Source organism: Dromaius novaehollandiae, chromosome 2 (genome assembly GCF_036370855.1).
Source record: "Dromaius novaehollandiae isolate bDroNov1 chromosome 2, bDroNov1.hap1, whole genome shotgun sequence".
NCBI classification, from domain to species: Eukaryota; Metazoa; Chordata; class Aves; order Casuariiformes; family Dromaiidae; genus Dromaius; species Dromaius novaehollandiae.
This window is the reverse complement of record NC_088099.1, coordinates 102741641-102760524: the sequence shown is the minus strand read 5'-3', so window position 1 is coordinate 102760524 and position 18884 is coordinate 102741641. Positions and strand designations below refer to the sequence as shown.

Sequence of the window (18884 nt, the reverse complement as noted above, 5' to 3'; positions counted from 1 at the left end):
CCGCGCTCCCTCACAAAGGGGCAGAAACGTGCCTGAACTCAAGAGGGATTTTCTTTTTCTTTTTTTTTAAGGGGGGAGAAAAGAGAGAAAAAGGAGGAAAAAATAAACTTCTGGGAGGGGTCAGGCGCGGGGGCGAGGATGTTGCAGCGTGTCGGCTGGTTATGCGACTTCTTAAAAAAAATGAAATGCTTATTTGGGGAAAAAAAGTTTCCTTTAAAAAAAAAGGAAGAAAAAAGTTTGGCTGGCAGCGGTGGAGATGATGATGAGTTCGTGCAGCCTCCCTCTTCCCTTCCCCCGCTCCTCCCTCTCCTCCCCTCCCTCCGCGGCTCCTGTTTTTTTTTTTTTTTTCCCCTTCCCTTCCCTGTTGCAGACTTTCTACCAACCAGCGGCACCAGCCGCGGCGTTTTGCCTTCAGGACCTGATGCTCATCCATATTAAACCGTCTGAGCTCAGGAATCCGGCCAGATCATCCCCCCCCCTCCTGCTGCAAAGTTTATTTTTAACCAGCCACCGCCACAATTTGGATGGGGCTGCGAAGAAGCAACATCTTTTAGCCCGGCTCGCCCCCGTCTCCCAAGCCCGGAGCCGCTTTCCTTTTAACTTTTCCTTCGGGTTTATTTTCTTTTCGGAGCTCGCTGCGGGTCCCGGTGCGGCGCCCTCCTTTTTTTTTTTTTTCCCCTCTTTTATCTTGCTTTTTTTTCCGGACGGGAGGGCCGAGTCGGAGTTTAAAAAGTTGGGATGAAGGCGCCCCTTTCCAGGTAGAGCCCGACTTGCGCTGCGCATCTCTCCGCTAACTTTCCGCCCCCTTTCCCGGGGCGAAGCGCCGTGTGCGCCCCCGTCTGCACTGGTACCTCTCCCTTTCCTTCGCTCTCGGGTGGGTTTTCTCTTTTTCTTTCCTTTTTTTTCCCTCCTTTTTTCACTGCCCCCCAACCCCCACGGCGGGGTAGGGACGTGTCGTCCCCCTTGGCGGGGGGAGGGGGGGCGCCCCGTCGGGGACGGCGGTGCCCGGCTGCGGGGGGGGGGAAGGAGGGGACGACACGCGTCCGCGCGCGGGGGGATCCGCGGGGGGGGGGGGGGGCGCGGCCGCGTCACGCGCACAGGAAGGAGCCGCGGCAGCATCCGAGCGGGGAGAAAACCGGTCCGGTACCGCGGGCCCGGCCTCGATCCCCTCGCAGCTTCGACGACCGCCCCTCGGTGGGGAAAGGCGGGGGGAGCCCCGCGGCGGCGGCGTTATTTCGGTGAAAACAAAGTTTTGGGGGGTTGCGTCGCTCCCCCCCCCCCCCCCCCGCCTCTCCTCGGTGCCCCGTGTTGATGTGAACTCGTCGGGACTCGTCTCTTAGGAAACTGCGCTCTTAAATCGTTGCTAAGAGGCCGGGGAGGCTCCCCCCCCCTGCCCCGCCGGCATATTTTTCCTCTCGATGGCTGCGCGGGGGTTGCGATGAGGATGCAGTTCCTCCTTCTCTGTCCGGCAGTTAATAATGCACGAAGCAGAGCTGGGGGGGGGCGCTTTGGGGGGGTTTCCTCTCCCTCCCCACCCCCACGTGAAGATTGGGGGGGCGCGGGGGGGCGGCGGGCCGGGCCGGGCGCGCCTGTTGTTGGGCAGAGCCGGGCAGCGGGCGCGGGGGAGAGGCAGCAGCGCGGCCGAGATGCTGCAACTTTCTTTTTTTTTTTTTTTTTTTTTTTTTTTTTCAAGAGAGCAGAGGAGGGAGGGCGGTGGATTGAACTTTGTCATGTCGCAGATAAGTTTCCTCTGGCTTCTTCTCCCTGCGCTTCTCCCCCCCTCCTCCCGTCCGCACGCACGCTGGGGATTTTTTTTTTTTTTTTTGCCTTTTCTTCTTCTTCTTCTTCTTTTACTTCTTTCTCTTTTATTTTCTTCTCCCGTTTCACCTCTCTTCGCGTGCTCTGCATCGGCGCCGGGTTGCAGAGGCGGCAGAGGAGAGCGCTGCTCCGGGCTCAGCGCGCTGCCCGGGCCCCGCCGCCGCGCAGGGGGGGGCCGCGCCGGGGGGGCCACGCCGCGGCTGATGCTCTGGTCCTGCCGAGAAGCGGCATCCTGTCGAGGCAGCTGAAGTGATTTCTGCAGGGGGGCCAAGGGGAGCACAGCCTTGTGTCCATCCCGGCTCCCTCTCTCGCCTGTCCCCTGCTGCGGGCGAGATCAAGTGTGTTTAGCAAAGTAGCTGAACGTCCAGTTTAATGTGAGTTTGTGCGTGTGGGGGGAAATAACGTAGGAGAGGCAGAAAATGCACTTTGTGTTTCTTGCTGTTCCAACTCCAGACTCCAGTGCTGTAGCCTAAAAAGTAAATAAATAAAGCTTTTTAACAACGGGAGCAGTTGCTGCACAGCGCTGCCCTGTCACCCCTGCCGTGTACAGTGCACAGCTGTAATGGTGGCTGAAGTTTTTTCGTTGAGGTCTGTCGTTTTGACACAAGCACCAAGTTTTGTTACCGCAGTTCCTGTTTTCCACAGGGTCAGTGTGCGTGAAAGGGATGCAGTGACTCAGGGTCAGGCCAGCCATATTTGTTTTAGGTTTTAATTTTCCCTTTGATGACTTAAGGGTATATAGTCCTGTCTTGGTGTGCCTGCATAATGCCTGTTAGCCTGAACGGGAGTGAGGTACATCCAGGGAAGAATAGGCCATTTTGTTGTTTAGAAACCCAGAAACAGCATGAATCCATCATCCGATCAGTCCAAGTACCAGGGCTGTCCCTCACCTGCTGGTGGGGACGTGGCCGGGCGCCTTCCTCAGCATGGGGCAGCTGCGCCCGGCTTGCTGCAGCCTCTCCTGCCCCCTCATCCTACTGCTCCCAGCATCCACCTTGGGAACTGAGCTGGCATCTTGCAGTTGAAAAATACCGTCCTTTAGGTGCAGTCGAGTGAACTTTTCTTTTGCCCTAATTTCATAGGAAACTTCTAATTGTCAGACTGTCGTCTGTCCGTCAGTAGTGACTCTTTTTGTAGCCGCTCTTTCGTATTTCTTTTAATAACTAAAGACCTTTAAGATTTCTTCTTTTCTTTGGTATTAAGACAGAATGTAACGGGGTGTTTGGGGTTTGTGTTTTGTTTTGTTCTGTTTTATTTTCTCCCAGATCTGTGGGTTTGAAGATTTATTTGCTTGCAGATTTCAGTATAGTGGAACGTCTCACTCTGACCCAGCTCATACAGGTTGTGCACCCAGTCTTCACTTCTTACATAATTTGCTGACCCTCTGCTCAGATGGCTTTTATTTTTAATTCAAGGGTCAGGAGATTCCTGAAGTTTCAGAACTGGGAAAACCAAATGTCTCCACTATCTTTTACTAATATCCATAATCTCTGTTGGTACCAAAGGCAAGTGCAGTGTTTCCCAGGGCATAGAGACATTGACATCTGTAGTGCTTTTCTTAACTCTTAAGGATTTTATCACTTTGTCTAAATTGGAGTCACACCATAATCATAAGAATAGCTTGACTTTAGCTAATGAAGTTTGGACTCAGTTGGATTTCTTATTTAGATAAAAAATGTTTGTGTATTTACATAGTATAGATTAAAAACATATAGATAAATCCCTTTGGTTATATTCATTATCCCTTGTAAAAGTAGGTGGTGCTTAGAAGGTCATAGGATAAGAGTTGCTAAGCAGCTAAACAGAAGGATGCTAAAATTAACCTGAGTGTTTTTGTAAGGGATTCACTTTTTAAGTTGTAATATTTTTTTGATTGACCTAAAATGCATTTTTTGAGAGTAAAACATCTGAAAAAAAATACTTCGATACACAAATAAGGCTTTCCAGGGGAATACGTTGAGTGTTCAGTTCACCTACTTATGGAAGTAATTCCACCCTCCTCCAGTGTGCCTAAATGTTACTGGGATTGGGCCCTCGATTTGTGCCCTTTACAAATGTCCCTTCAAAGTTATCTGTTGCTTGCTTCTCCAAGAGCATCTGATGTATGTTGGATAGCAGCCTGTAGGGACAGTCTTGGAAAAAAAGGAACTGCAAAGGTTCCCCCGGAACAGGCAGAAAACAAGTAAATCCTGTTAGTCTTAACTCTGTGCATGTGCAGAAAAAGCCCCTTTTAACTTTTTGATGAATGATACCTAAAGTTTGGAGATCTGTGTTTTATGTATACTCTCTTAAAACATGTGAAATCATGCCTTTTTCTTTGAATGCAGTTGCCTTTTTCTTTGATTGCAGTAAAGGTTGTTTTAAAAAACAGCACATTATTGGACCATGTTAGTAGCAGATTCAGACAGCTGCCTTGATGATACGGTAGTTTCTTTCTTGGATGATAATTGTATTTAGAGGAGGATGGTAGTGCTGCTTTCAGTTCTCCTGAGGGTAGTGAGAACGCCTGTTGTTTCATGCATTTTTCTTTTGCCTCCTTTCCGAATTCAAGCAAAATGGCCAGTGATGGGATTACAGTTTTAAAATACTGGGGTTTTTTTTCTTTCTTTTTTTCAAGAGTATTCTGCAGCTTGGAAAGGGGCCAGGGACTGTTTCACGTTCTTTTGAGTACAGCTTCATCGTGGATGTAGTGCTCAGGTACACTGCAACTTTGCTGAGAAGTGTCTTGTGGAGCATATGTAAACTTGGAGGTGAGAAGGAGCTGCTCTTTTGAGACCACACAGTGATAACAGCTCATTTCTTATTTTTGGGTGGGAGAGCTGACTTGCCAAGTTGTTGTTCAGAAATTAAAGCAGACTTTCTTTGGGGAGACATAAGAGGAATCCTTTCTGTGTGTGTTTTTTTTAATAGCATACTTAAAGCAGCAGCTACAGGAGCTGCCTCCCCTCTCATTAGGAAGCATCTTCACAAGCAGTGGTTTCAAAGATAGGCCTCAAGTACCTTCTGAAATTCCCCTCTGCAGGGTGATGCACAGGATAGTCAGCTATTTGTGTTGGGCTGGGAAGGGCCTGAAACTTGGAGAGCTTTGCCAGGTCAGGTTTAGTTATCAGCATTTGATTACAAATGAAAATGGGTGAGGTTGACTGAGGTGGGAAGTGCTCGCTCTCTCCAGGGGTATACATCTGAACAGGATTTTCAGGAGCTTTCACTCTTTGTTGTTCTTCAGTGTGAGAAGTCTGATGATGGCTTATCTTTGATGTCTGTCAGTCATTAAGTTTTTCCCACCTTAAGTTGTTCCCTCCACCCCACCCTGCTCTTCTCTTTTGTACAGCAACATTTGACGGTCAGTGACTAAAGAGCATGGACTTCCAAGGCAGCAGTACCACAGTATCTCACCCACCTGCCCTCTGCCTTTTGCTCAGAGCAGGGTAACGAAACTTAGTGAAGCTTGCGTTAATGCTTTATTATGAAACATACAAAGTGCACATAATCGCCAGTTGGGGCATATGCTGTGGAGTTCTGTTGGATGGCCTGTTGGTGTTACGTTGCTCTCTTGTGACAGTGGAAAGGGGTCAGAACAAGAAAAATGGCCTGGACAAAAGGGAGAAGAGTCAGTGGGATACTTTTGCTCTTGACTGAGCCAGTGTTAAAACTATTGCAGGTGCCTATTGCAGTCAGAAAGGAATTGTCCTGATGTAACTGAAGAGCCTGGATCCATTTCCTTTAGTAACTACACAGACATTTCCGTGTACCACACTTTTTTTTTTTTTTTTTTTTTTTGGGGTGGTATTGCAGCTTTCAGGTTGGTTAGCCTAGCAATCCATAAAGGTAGTTGCCTTTGAATAGGTGCTTTACACAAAAGAACTAGTTGATGGGTGGAGGCTGTTTATTCAGAGTGATTCAACTAAGTAATGCTAAGGAAATCTGAATACCTCTTTAAAGATGTAGAGAAACGGCAGCTGTTTTAACAACAGGATTCACCTGCAGAGTCCCAGTCATCCAGAGAGGTGATACAGCAGGGAAAAGAAAAGCTGTCAAAATCCCCCACAGGCGTTGTTAGGCTCCTGTACTAAAATAGGTATTCCAAGGGCCATTAGAGAGGGAAGCCTTTAACTCCTTGATTCCCTCCCCCATCTCCTTTTCTGATGTTCCCATGGAAGAACACTGAATGCAACTTTTGAATTCCATTGTTTTCCTGCATCTAACCTTCCCCAGGAAATATGTTTAGCGTTTAATCTTACTTAATTATTTGTATTTAATCTTATTTAATAATTTATTCATTTAATCTCGTGTATTTAATCTTAGGATTTTAAGAGATCTTTCTCCTTTTGAAGACACCCCCTTGTCCTGGTGTCTGAAGTTTCTTTGAAAACCTGCTTGTGCAAGGGACGGGACTGTGTTTAGAACTCCCAAGAAGTGTTTGAGAAATACTTTCACACAGTGGCCAAGTGACTTCAAAGTGTGATTTCTGTTGGCTTTGAAAATGAAATTTGGACTTTTAAGTCACTTTGGGTAAAAAAGAAATATATTAAGCATCTCGGTTATCTTAAACATTCTTTATGCTGATATGCCTGAGTGACTTGCTCATTCAGTTCTAAAAAAAATAAATATATATTGTGGCTAATAATGGAATATCAGCTTCTGGTAACTGAAGGACTTCATCAATTATCATTTCCTGGTGGATATTTTAACAGATATTAGCATGTGGTTTCTTGACATGGCACAAACATACTTGTAGGTGTTTTAAGAATGGGTGCCCTGCATCATCCATCCTTTGTACATGGAGGTCGATCAGCCATTGACAAAATTTCTTAAATTTGTTTAGGTATCTGCTTCCTCTCTAAATGTGAGAGAAGCAACATGTTCGTTTGAACCACAGATGTTTGAACCACAGATAGCCTTTGCTTTTATTGGTGATTAGCCCGTGTGAAGCAGAACCCTTGTTAGTACCATTTCCTATGGCAGGTGATGTCGGTGTTCAGATGTATCAGTAGGTAGCAGTGTTTTGATCAGAGCACTTGCATCACAGTGATAATTTCCATTCCTGCTTCAAGGCCGTACTTTCAAACCACTAGTGTTATGGCTTAAACAAGGGAGGTACTGCTTTGGATTTTGCACTAACAAGCAGCAGTACTTCCTCTTATTTCCTTTAGGGAGCAACATCGCTTTTAATGCAGACCACTCTCAGCTTTGGGGAGGGGAAAGAGCTGAGCTTAAATTCTCCTTTCCTCTTTTTTATTATACAGAATGCATTTTCTTTCTCAAATGAAGTTCATTATGTGTCTCACTGCTCTTAGTGTTTTGAGAACATGAGAAGCAGCCTGGATGTGAATACCACTGTGCTGCTCATCCATGTGTGCATTTTTTTCTGATGTTTATGCAGTTGGATGTGTATCGGGGATAGTATGTGGCAGTGGCTTATTGTGCAATTGGCATGTGCTTGCCAGCATCATTCCCTCTGCTCCCCAAAGCCTTAAGGTATCCTAAATTGGTGATCACTTGGAAAACTTGCAGCACAGCTCAAATATTTTGCTGTCTGTACATCCTGATGCTTTTGGATGGAAGGAAGGAAAGTGGGAGGAGGCTTGCTTTTTAAGTTAGACACTGAAGGTCCAGGAAGTGGAACTGCATGTTGTAGAAGCTAGTTGTGGAAGAGATGCAGCTGGGTCACTAAAGGCTTCTATTTGTGAGGTTTGACTATATTTTCCTGGGGAAGAAGTACAAGTGCAATGCCAACTGCTTCTCTATGGAGATGTCTGCCTTGCATTTAGTTAATTTGAAAGATATATTTCTTTTTGTCTCTTTTTCTAACTGCTTCAAATATCATTTGTGCTTCCTTATCAGATTGCTCAACCAGGTGTCAGTACATCTTACCAAGTTTCCAAGTAAGGTTTAAAACTATGGTCCTTGGCAGCTTCTAGAACTAACCTTGGAACAACGTTCATCCTTTACAGCACATGTGGCTCTGCTGTCTGGGAAGACTTCCTAGCAGTGTTCAAACTGGCAGGAGCCTGGTTGTCCATGTTGCAAAAGTGTAAAGAAAGCTGTGCCCCAAATTCCCTGGTATGAACTTAGTTTATTGTTGGAAACTGCATCTGCTTTGAATAGTAAAGAATTTGTTGTGTGGGTTTTTTTTTTTTTTTTTTTTTTTTGGTATTAGTTTTACCAACCTCTTCCTAATCCTTGTGGGAAAAATCTTCTGTCTGGTGTCCCCATTTCTGCTTTTTGGGAAATGGCAGTGGCAGTCACTTCATGCTCAGCAAGAAGACATGTTGTACCTAACTAGGGGAGTGAATTTCTAGGAGTGGGGGAAATGATCTATACCTCACAGTGGATGCTGGTTACTTTGGGAGGAAGCCATGCAGATCATAAACTCTGCAGGAAGGAGCTGGTAGATTCTGTAAACTCTACAACCCTGTTAACTACAATTCAAGCAGTTCCCAATCTCCGCTTCCAAAGCTGTTGGAACTTGTAAGCTCTTTAAATCTAGTGATTGAGGATTTTCCATTGTTCTTTTTCCCTTGAGAAAGAGAAAAAAGATTAAAATAAATGGTAAGGTTACTCGTCTCAAATGCTCAATAGTCAGCAAGTGAAAGTTAAGGTGTTCGTAGGAATGTTAAGTGGGCCAAGCTGAGCACAGATTGTGTCTCATTATGGTTGCTGTTACATGTTTTAGATCAATAAATGTGTAAATAGTATGTAGAAGTGGAAAGTGTGGCTTCATTCAAATCAACAGCAAAATTCTTCTAGGCTTCAGTAGACTAAGATTTTATGTGGGACGTATAGAGCTGAAAAATCTCGAGTATTCACAGCATGAAAAATGCCAGGAAGCATGAAAAAAACAAATACTATCAGTGCCTTTGTATTTTTTCTGGTGCTTGAAATTCCTACAGGTACAGTTATAAAGTCAGTGCATCTGTTTTAGGAGCCTGTTCGATAAACAGCAAACTGAGTTTGAGATATAATAGTTGGCTAAATTCCCTTCTGTCCTGGTTTTGGACGTAGCCGAAACAGTGTGGCCATCACTGCATCTCTTTTCCTAACCCTAGAGGCTATGCTTTAACCTTTTTGGGTAAATTCCCTCTGGTGAGTGGGAGGAGGACTTGTCCTTCCCAGGCCTGTCCTTCCCTGCAGGAAAAGGGAGAATGCAGAGAATTCTCCCTGAGGATGGATCTGGGGCAGGGACGGCCCCTGCTTGTTTGGGGCCAGAGTTTTTGTTTACACCATTGCGTAACTCTTATTCTCTGTAGAAAAGATGTAGGTTAGTAGATTTGGAACGCTGCAGAGTCGCATCTGGCCATGGTCTGCCCAATAGCTGGCGTGTGCTAGTATTGTACAGTAAATGGTCCTGATGTCTGCATGGGGTCGTCCAGGAGTATTGAGTGACCCTGTGCAGAAGGATCTGCTGTTGCCTGACTTATGACCTGGTACACTGGCAGCTGCTCTCATGTCTGCACTGCATGAATCACTTGACTTACAGTAAATGTTTCCGTTTGTGTACTCACTGTTTTTTTTTTTTAAATGTTCACTGAAGAGTATTTGGGCCAAAAATAATTTATATTGGACAGGAAGATACCAGCAGCATGTACAAATTATATGCTGTAGTTATTGTCCCAGCTAGTGGTTCAAATGGGTCTGCACAACTTGGTACCACAGGTCTGGATCACAAAAGTCCAGATGGCTGATTTAAAATTTTCCACAGTTGGAGTAATAGATTTTTCTATGAGCTCCCTAATCCAAAGATCCAAGAAATGAGCTGGTGGTGGTCTTTGTTTAATTCTCAGTACACAGAGTGTTATGCTTTGATTTCCTACACTGTAAACTCTTGGGGGCAGGGATCAGCATTCTATTACTAAGTTTTGAAAAGCCACCTAACACGTGGAACTGACCTGCTAGGCCCTACCTCTGCTTAAATGTTTAATTATAACTATCTTATTACTGCATAGTGGAGTCTGTCCAGATAACAAGGTTGAGGCATGCTGGGAAGCTGCATTGCTGCTGTTGAGGTGTCTCTGTGTATACACAGAGAGCTTTGGTTGCAAGGCAGAATTTGGAAAACTTTCATATAAATGCTTAGTTTGCACATCAGGGACAGAGATTCTGTGTTTTTTTTTTTTTTTAATACACGTTACTTGGTTTAGAAGCAAATACAATCCTACATTTAATACATATTTTAAAGTGTCACAGTCAGACCATGTTCTTCTTTTTCTTTCTTTTAGGTCTGTGTTTGAAAATGCTAAGTGCTGAGATTCTGAAATTGAGAAATTAGAAGCAGAAATTGGGAGTACAAAGATGTACCCCCCTCAATACGTCATGTTCTCAGGACTGAAATTAAGTTAAATTGCTAGCTCTTGCCTTTCAGATATTAATCTAATTCTCTTGCCTTAAGTGACTTGCACTGTAGCTTAAAACTGAATTTTTAAGTCATCCCAACAGTGATGTATATATTATTTGTTATGTTTATACAACATGAAAGCTTATTGAGTAATGGAAACATCTAGAAATTAGACCTCCAGAGGAGACTCCCATTTTAATCAGGTTACTTACTTGGATTAAACCAAACCAAATTTAAAACATGTGGGCTCGTCTACTAAACTAGTTGCATTTTCAACACTCCAGGGGTCCGTCTGGGAGTTTATCAGTGCATTGCCATAGTCTGTTCCAGCTGGTTTTATAGGAGCAGTTTGGTGTTACTAAGGTTGGAATAAGCTGATGTCAGATTTTTGTCCATGGTGCCTAGCAAGTAGAGGTCAAACACTTGTACAGTCGGTGATACTATGACTTGTTAAGAATGTGTGCAGCAGGTCGCTTTTCAAAACATCTTTTGAAAAGCAGCATGTGATAGCAGTGCCATGTATAAGAGAAATGCATCTTCCTCTGGCATCAGCAAATGGATGCATCCTATCAAATTGGACTGCTCAACGTGTTTAGTCATGTTGCTGTAATAAGCTCTGGGAATAGGAATGGGTTCTGCCCTACTGCACTTCATGAAGATTTGGATGAATTTGACTGGTTTGTTCCAGAGAACTCATGTTCGTATCTGCTCCTTTTGTACTGGGTATAGAAAGGGAAAGGAGTCGATTTTGTTTCTTGGCTGAAGGGGGCTTTCTTTGCAGTTTCAGGTAGCTGACGTTACTGTACTTAATTTTACCCCTTCCAAAGAATAAAAAATTCACAGGTGACTCTGGAATCATCAGTGTTTCAGGTGCTGATAGTGTAGGTTTTGAGACTCCCCTTAAACGGAGTATTGGGGACCCTTCTCTTTCACTTCCAGCTCAAGACTTCAGGCATCAGTATTTCTTCTGTCCCAATGAATCATCCTACAACATCGCAGATGTAAAATTTGCTGTGGTGGGGGCTATCTTCTTTGCCTCTTTCTTTTTGCCTTGACATAGGTTAGCCTGATGCCTCTCAAGGCATTTTTAAAATTCGCTGGGGAGGGGGAGGGATGCGCGCGCATGTGTATGTCGGAGGCAAGTCTAGATCATGCCAAGCACTGATCCTGCAAACAATTTAAACATAGATATAATTCTACTTAAGTAGGTTGTTCCATTTAAGTCAAAATACTGGCAGGGGTGAAGGTAAGGGAAGTGTTTCAGGACTGGGGCCTGCGTTTAACTTTCAGAAAAAGTGTTCATGACACAAGCCAGAATCTTTAACCCATACGAGCTGTAACTCAGAACTTGTCTTACTGACTTCAGTTCCTGACCTACTTGAGAAAATATTACTCAGCTCGAGGAAGTGTAGCAATTCTTCTGTGGTCTATGAAGAGTTGCCTTGAAGAAACACTGGAATAAACATCACAATAAACCCAAATTCCTTCCATGTGGTGCCTGCAAGAGTTAACAAAAGCACGCCAACAGCTCCTGTGCTCTGTGTATGTGTGCATATTTTCCTAATCTTGACATGGGGTCCAAGCTGCAGACTTGGATGGTGTGCAAAAAGTTGGCTTGGCTGTCACCTTGTCACTCTGCGAATCTGGCTGCAGCTCGGCATAGGGACACTCCCCTCCCCTGGGTTTACCAGCCGTGGGTAGCCTAAAACCTGCACCTGCAGGGTTGGCTGGACCAGGAGGTGCCCTGGACACACCTGGCATCTCCTTGCACTGCTCCTTGCCTTTCCTGCTTCTGGAAGATGCCTTGCACCTGAGTTGCGCTCTGGGGTTGGTCCAAGTGCATTTTGTGCTGCTCTGCTGTCATCGTTTCGCTGGGGAGCTGCTGCCTCAGAGGATGGGGGGCTGTTTTGAACCCCACATGGGAGCAGCTGCAGTGAGCAGGGCCCGTGGCCTGGCTTCGATGCCGGTGGGCAGCACTCGCCTGTGGGGAGAGGGTAAGAGATGGGTGGATGGAGCATGGGTTTTTCATCTCTTGGTGACAAAGTCCTACAGACAACTTGGGCCTTGGCCATCTGTGAAGAAAACTACGTTTCCTTCAGCCCACAGCAGGCTGTCAGAAATTGCTAAACGCTTCTGACCAGAGGCTGGGAAAGAAAGCTGCCTTTTTTTTTTTTTCTTTTTTTTGCTTAGGTTTCCTTGGAAAGGCTGCCAGTGGCCACCTCGCCCCACCCTGCAGACGTGTGGGCGGGAGTGGGGGTAGCCGGCAGGAGGGAACATCACCAAAAAGGCAGAGCGATTTGGCGCTGGGCCATAAACAGGAGCAGGAACAGCTGCCTGGATGGCCCCCGGAGCCTCACCGATGTCAGCATAACCAGCACTACTTAAAACTGTGCAGTGTGCCTGTGGGGCGGAGGGGGGCACGGCTGGGAGCAGGTTAAGGGGAGAACAGTCAGTAAAACAACGTCTGCTCTTCCCCCCCCCCCCAAAAAAAAAAAACCCCAGACCTTTGCTTTCTGTAGGAATGGGAAGGTTTTGCACAAGGGAGTGAGAGTTATGAGGAATTCATAAAAGTAGAACAAGTTGCCAAAAGCAGAGAGCAGAAGGAATATGCTTTGTAAAATCGGTGTGTGTGTGTCTGTAGTGTGTCTGCTTGCTTTTCTTCTTTTAAGAGAAGTGTGGCTGGGAACAGTGTGGTGCTGTTGGATAAATGTGTTAGTGACATTCCCTTCTCCCTCCTCTCTGTTGTCTCTGAGAACCTGTCATACTGTGATAGATCATACTGTCAAACATCATACTGTGTTTGAAAAGTATCTGGCTGGCCTTGGGATGCTGTATAAAATATGACAGGATGTGGCATCCTGCAGTGAGCATGTATACATGCTCACTTTGCTCCTGCGCTTGTGCTCCTTTGCTCTTTCTCTCTTGGATAGAGCAAGGGAAAACATCAGAACATAGTTGTTTGCAACTCCTTTCCACTTCCCTTAATTACACCAGAGATATGGCACTTCATTTTAATGATTAGGTTTACTGAAGCTGTCTTACCTTGTGTGTTGGTATTGAGGGCCCACAATGATGGAAGTTGCTCTGTGATTAAGGGCTGTAGGGCCATGTCTGACCTCCATGACATGGGGCTCACAGTGCAAAATGACCCCTGTGGTTGGTACTGAACTGAATGAGTCTGGGTTCCTCTCAGTCCGGAGAAGATTTCTTCCAAGTCACAAGACGTGTAACTTGAAATGCTGAGGGAAGAAGATACCAGCTTTTCCAGAATTGTACTGCTTGATCGCAGAACGAGGTTGGACTGGACGTGAAACTAGATTCCAGGGTGACGTGATGATTGCAGTCTCTGTTGGCTTTGCTTCTTGCCACAGCTGGGGAGTTGATTTTCCTGGTAGACCTGTGCCAGCATAGTCCTCCTTCTACTCTTGGGATGTTACCCCAACACAGGAGTTGTGCTTGAATTGCTTGCAAGTGGTATGCAGTCCACAAATCTAGGCAACAGGGATAAGCCAACCTATCCAGGCTTGTTGCAGAGCTGAATTTGCAAAATGCTGTCTCCATCAAGGCCAACGCAGTAAGTTGCAGAGATTCTCGGTTTTGAAAAACAAAAAGCAACCAGTATAGTGTAGGTGGGAGTTGTTTTGCTCCTTTCTGAGGCTGATGCTTTTTGTTAATTCATTTTGATTTTACAAGTAGGGTTAATATTTCTTACATCATTCCAGAATTCTTTTAGTAATTAGCAAAAATGACACAAGGTCACAGCAGTCATATGCAATAGAATAAGCATTTATTTCTGTTCTTTTCAATCGGGACAGTGGCATGAAGAATTTATTTATTGAAGGTCACAGAGTGAGACAGTGACAGAGGCAGGAAAAGAACCCAAATATTCTAAATCCAGTCCTGTGTCTTCAACCATTAGATCATGCTTCCTGTCTAGGCAGATGAACCCATGTTAAACCCTTGGTTCACAAACAGATGACATTCAAGTACTAGTAGCGTTGTAAAATACGGCTAGGGCTAATATATTTGCTCCGACTTTTCATCTTGAGTGCCTGGTGGAACACCTGTAAGTATTTACATTTTAACATGAGCTTTTGTGCTTGTGAAAGCAGACAGTTTGACAGCAATGACCTCTTGCACAAAAGCCTGAATAAGTGATGAACTTCGAACAAATCCATGACCTGAACTCTGCTGGATGCATGTTGAAGGCGACAAGTTAATATGGCCTATGGCAGTACCAACAAGAGGCCTGGCTCTGTGCTGACTCTTCCATCGGAGGTGGTCTACAAACATGCCTCTAATCACTGTCTCTGCCCCAAAGGCCTTGCAGTAAGTCCTGAAAAAAAAGTACCTCTGCTCACTGCCTAGATGAGGACCTTAGGCAAACAATTGCTGCAGAAATGACTTCAGATTTCAGTGGTTGTGGAGGTTTCTCATACTGCTGCTCTGTTCTGACCATGCGTGAAGGGTTCGGTTTGTGCAGCAGAGAAGGCAGAAGGGTGGATGTGTCTCTTCCCTCCCAAGTGCTGCACTTCAGAGCTCACTGTGTTTAAATTGAATACAGTGATAGTTAAAACTTCAGTTATGGGCAGCTCTGGAGTTGGACACATATCTGCAGCAAGTGTGGTAAGCCCCAGCTGTCAGACAGGGAAGATGGCTGTGGTATGGTGACCTCTTAAATCACCCTGATCTGAATCACTCTGAAGCTGTAGTTCGGGGACGTTTCCCCAGGACTGCTCTGTCTGGGAACAAGCAGTTCCTGATACCTGCAGTTCCTGGTACCTGCTTCTTTAGTGAAACTTTGGTTTGGAGGGGCGAATGCCCCTTCAAGCAGGCACTTCTGCTGCAAGAAATACCTCTGGATCTGAGGCTGAAGGTTTTTTAAATTCTGTGGGGTAAATCATGATGTGTTTTATACCTGTGAATCTGAAAACAAGAGGGAGTCCTACTTGTGTCTAATACCAAGACAGACCAAAAGGCCATCTCGTCCAGGATGCTGACTAGCGCTGGAATATCTAGGCAGAGTATGGCAATAGGCAAACGTTGGTAGTGCTTTCCTAGCATAGTCTTCCAGCAGTGTGCAGCTTCTGGAATCTCTTGAGCCAAAGGATTTTTATGTAGGTTCAGTATTTGGGTTCAATAACCCTTTTTCTTGAGCTTGTGCAGTGGCTTTTTGAGCCTGTACAGACCCTTGGCATGTGACGGTGAGTTTTATAGTTTAACTACATGCCTTTTTGGAGGAGAGGTAAAAAAAAAATTTCTGAACCAGTCATTTGATGCTTCTGCTTGATAGCATTTAGTACTTGTACCACAAGAAATAATGAGCCTTCTCCATGCCTTTCAGGATTTTGTGGACCTCTGTTGTATAGCCTCTGTGGCCTTTCTCCAAGTTCGGAGCCCCAGTCTGAAAATCAGTTATTAGGCAGAAGCTCTTCGGTGCTTTTGATTATGTTGTTCACTGAACACTTGCTAAAGCTACAGTTTGCCTTGTTAACATCTATCACAGACACATGCCAGAAGTACTTTATTTGCCTACATACTTATTGCTGTCAGGACATGAACTTGGACAGGCTTAAAGATTTCCAGGTGCTGCCGGGATTCTCTTCTTCAGCAGCTTTTTGGGAAACTTTCTCAATATTGGCAGGTTACAGACAGGAGATGGTTACTGGTTAGGGTGTTCATAGATCTGGCTCAGTTGTTTCTATAACTGCTTGTTTAAATGATGCTTTGCTCTGCCTTCTTTCTCAAGTACACTACTGATTTCTAAGGACAGTGTCCCTGTATCCTTCCACTTAATATATTTTTTTCCCCTACAGATGGCAGCCTGAAGCGCTCCCTGCACATCTAAAACCTTAGTGAATGGAACTTATCCAGAGACAATGGGCATTTGCCCTGGCCAGCTGGGGGGTATTTCTTTGAGCTCCACCCAAATCCATGTGATACTGTCCACAAAAAGTTAGCCTGCTTTCCTCATCCAAATGCTAGCATGCTTATATTGGATGAAAACTACAATTCAGTCATCTGTTTAGTCTCAACATGTATCAGGGGAATTGTTTTGAGCTCCTTGAAGTAAAATGTTTATTGATATATCTCTATTATGCTCCCATCCCCTTCTTTTAGTAACTTCCCAACCTGCTTGTCCATATGTCCTGCATGTTGCTCGACTTCAAAATTTTAATTTTTGCAACCAAAGGAATTTTGCTGCAGTATTAACCACACCACTAGTATTTACTTTGTTAGATCACTGCCAGGGTGCTTCAGAATCAGAGGCTACAATGCTACTGAAATGCATCCACTTCTGAAGCGGAGAGTGAGAAAGGAGAGGTTTAGATCAGGTCATGCCAACCCTTTTCTCTATGTAAAGTGCATTCTTCAGTACTGCCATAACCTAAAAAGGAACCTTGGTTTTTAAAGTCCTGCCTTAACCTGTGCACCAAATGATACATTCTACTTAATTTGTCTTCAGCCGATGAAAAACTTTATTCCAACTCCCCAGAACTTGGAACTTAGTTGCAAGTAGTATGAATGGTGATGCTAGGGATTTCAGACCTTTTCAGTAAAGAAAGCATTTCATAATTGGAACTCAGTTTTATCTAGGTTACTTATTAAGCTTTTCAGAATTTATAAAATGCAGTGGTCTTAGGAGAAACAGGTCCTGTTTGTGGTGTTACGCTGATTGATAGTGATAATCTTTCAATGTAGCTGTGTATAAAACCATCCTAAGAAGTTGTTCAGCACTTGGAACTGTACTCTGTGGGCTCTGTGAATCATACAGTATTTGGAAGTAACGAGCAGCATATTTTGGGGGAAGAGGGGCACGGGTTGTCCTTTTAAAATTGTCCAGCCATGTTCGTGGTTCTGACTGTTGAATTCAGACTTCGTCTTGTAGTGCACTGCTCTGTGCATTTAGTATCCTAAAGGCTGCACAAGGACTATGGGATTGAGCGCTAATGTGGCAAATGCTTTGCAAGCCTCTGTATGCTCTTGGGTGTTAGATCAGGAAAACCTAAAAGCCAACATGATATCACTGTATATGTGTAAATAGTTGTGTGTGTTTACGTTGCTCCAATTAGAATTATTTTGTTTTTTGTTAACTGCCTTTTTTTCTGAGGGTATATTTCTTAAATAACCAGATGCTTTTAAAAGTTTGTCCTGAAGTGTTAGGCCAAGAAACTGATCAGGCTGAAGACTTTTTGTATTTATTCCTCCTGCCTTCCAAAGGAAGTTCATTTTCAACTGGATCAGTTCCCTGATCTGACTTGCCAATGCAGCTGGTTTAGCTGTGCTGACCCAAAGGAGGCAGTGGAGAAGACATAGCAGGGGAAAACAGGACTTCTGCTTCTGGTTGCAATACACATAGGACAGATTTAAAATGACCATGCAACCCAGTGCATCAAATCTTTGCAGCGAAGCAAGAGCCAGGAGGAAAAGTAGAACAAACAAATAGAATGCTTTTTTGTCAATTCATCTCTGCTGGGGTGTCAAATCAAGCTTAAGTGAAACAGAAGGCATTGCTTGCTAGGATGGATCGTGCAGTCTATGCAACTATGCTGCTCAGTTGCTTAATTCCTGCAAACAGAGCCTAATCCAAGCTGTGCTCCATGGGTGGGGGGTTATTAGCAATGTCTGTTTTATCTGTCCTCATCTATAGGAACTGCATCTGCTCTGTTTTTGGGCTTAGGATTTTTGCAGGCTTGGAGCTGCAATGTTGAAAGAATACCGCAGTCTCTTTTTTGAGGGTGCTTCATTTATATCTTGTATGCTCTTATCTGCATTCTGGCTTCTAGCTTCGTTGAAGGTAAGTGTAAGCATCCGCTCCATGATTACTATCAGTTCATAGGTATCTTTATACCATGATGTCAATAACGTATTGAGACACTGGCAGGCTTATGTTAATAGAGTCACTTCTTCCCCACGCACACACCTTTTCCTTTGCCTGCTTGCCCCATCTTTCAGGTAGGTTGTGGTATTTGCCTTCAAAGTTTGTATTTAACACCACTTGTATTTAATGCTTTTTTTTCCCCACCACTTCAAGGCAAGTATTCTTCCAGGTATGCGACAACAAACAATGGAAAAGGAAAAATCTCAATGGAGATCTGTGTGTGATGTTTGTTATCTCTTTGAAACTGCCTGTTTCTTAAGAGTCTTTAGATATTTAGGTATGTCCTCCCTTCTTTCCCTTTTCTGGTGTGTCTTTGCCTTGATAATTTAAAAAGTTTATAATGATGTTGAATTAGTGACCTCAGAATAGTTTTCTTGGCAATTTAAATGTTCATTTGACATCATGGTATGAAGAAGCAATTTATAATCTACAGCAAAACCATCTTAAGAGGGTTTTTTGTTTTTGGTTTTCATAATTTGTTTACCCCCTCTTCTCTAGCTATCTGTTCCTACCCTTGCACTTTAGCTCACCTCCTCTTCAGAGGTGCTGATGCAAGTATTTGTGGAGTTTCTCTGTAAACCTAATCACTAAAACAATCCAGGTAACCACTCCCCTTCCATTTTTTTTCTTTCTTTCTGCCAACAGCCCCACCCCACAAACTTTTGTATTGGTCACTAAAGGGGAAGCAAACTGCAGGCTTTCCCGGGTATGGGAGTGAGCAGCTGGAGAAAAGGGGAAGAGCTTCTGGACCCTCGGTGCAAGCAACACCAAGCTACACGCTGTTTGCGTAAATAGGCTCGAGCGATTCAGCTGCCAGATAGTCTCATCTGCCCACCTTGCTGCATATTC

At 44.5% G+C, this 18884-nt stretch overlaps 1 protein-coding gene across 5 annotated transcripts in view; it reads left to right on the top strand.

Annotated features, from left to right (window-relative positions):
- The window catches only part of RREB1 (ras responsive element binding protein 1), a 125310-nt gene that overhangs the window by 435 nt on the left and 105991 nt on the right, over positions 1 to 18884 (top strand). For 2 of the 5 annotated variants that reach the window (XM_026114838.2, XM_026114835.2), the window contains exon 1: positions 335 to 758. The exons of the other annotated variants lie outside the window; for them this stretch is intronic. The gene's annotated coding sequence lies outside the window, so the exon portion shown is untranslated. Of the gene's footprint in view, positions 1 to 334; positions 759 to 18884 lie in introns of those variants that run through there. 5 annotated transcript variants of the gene reach the window in all.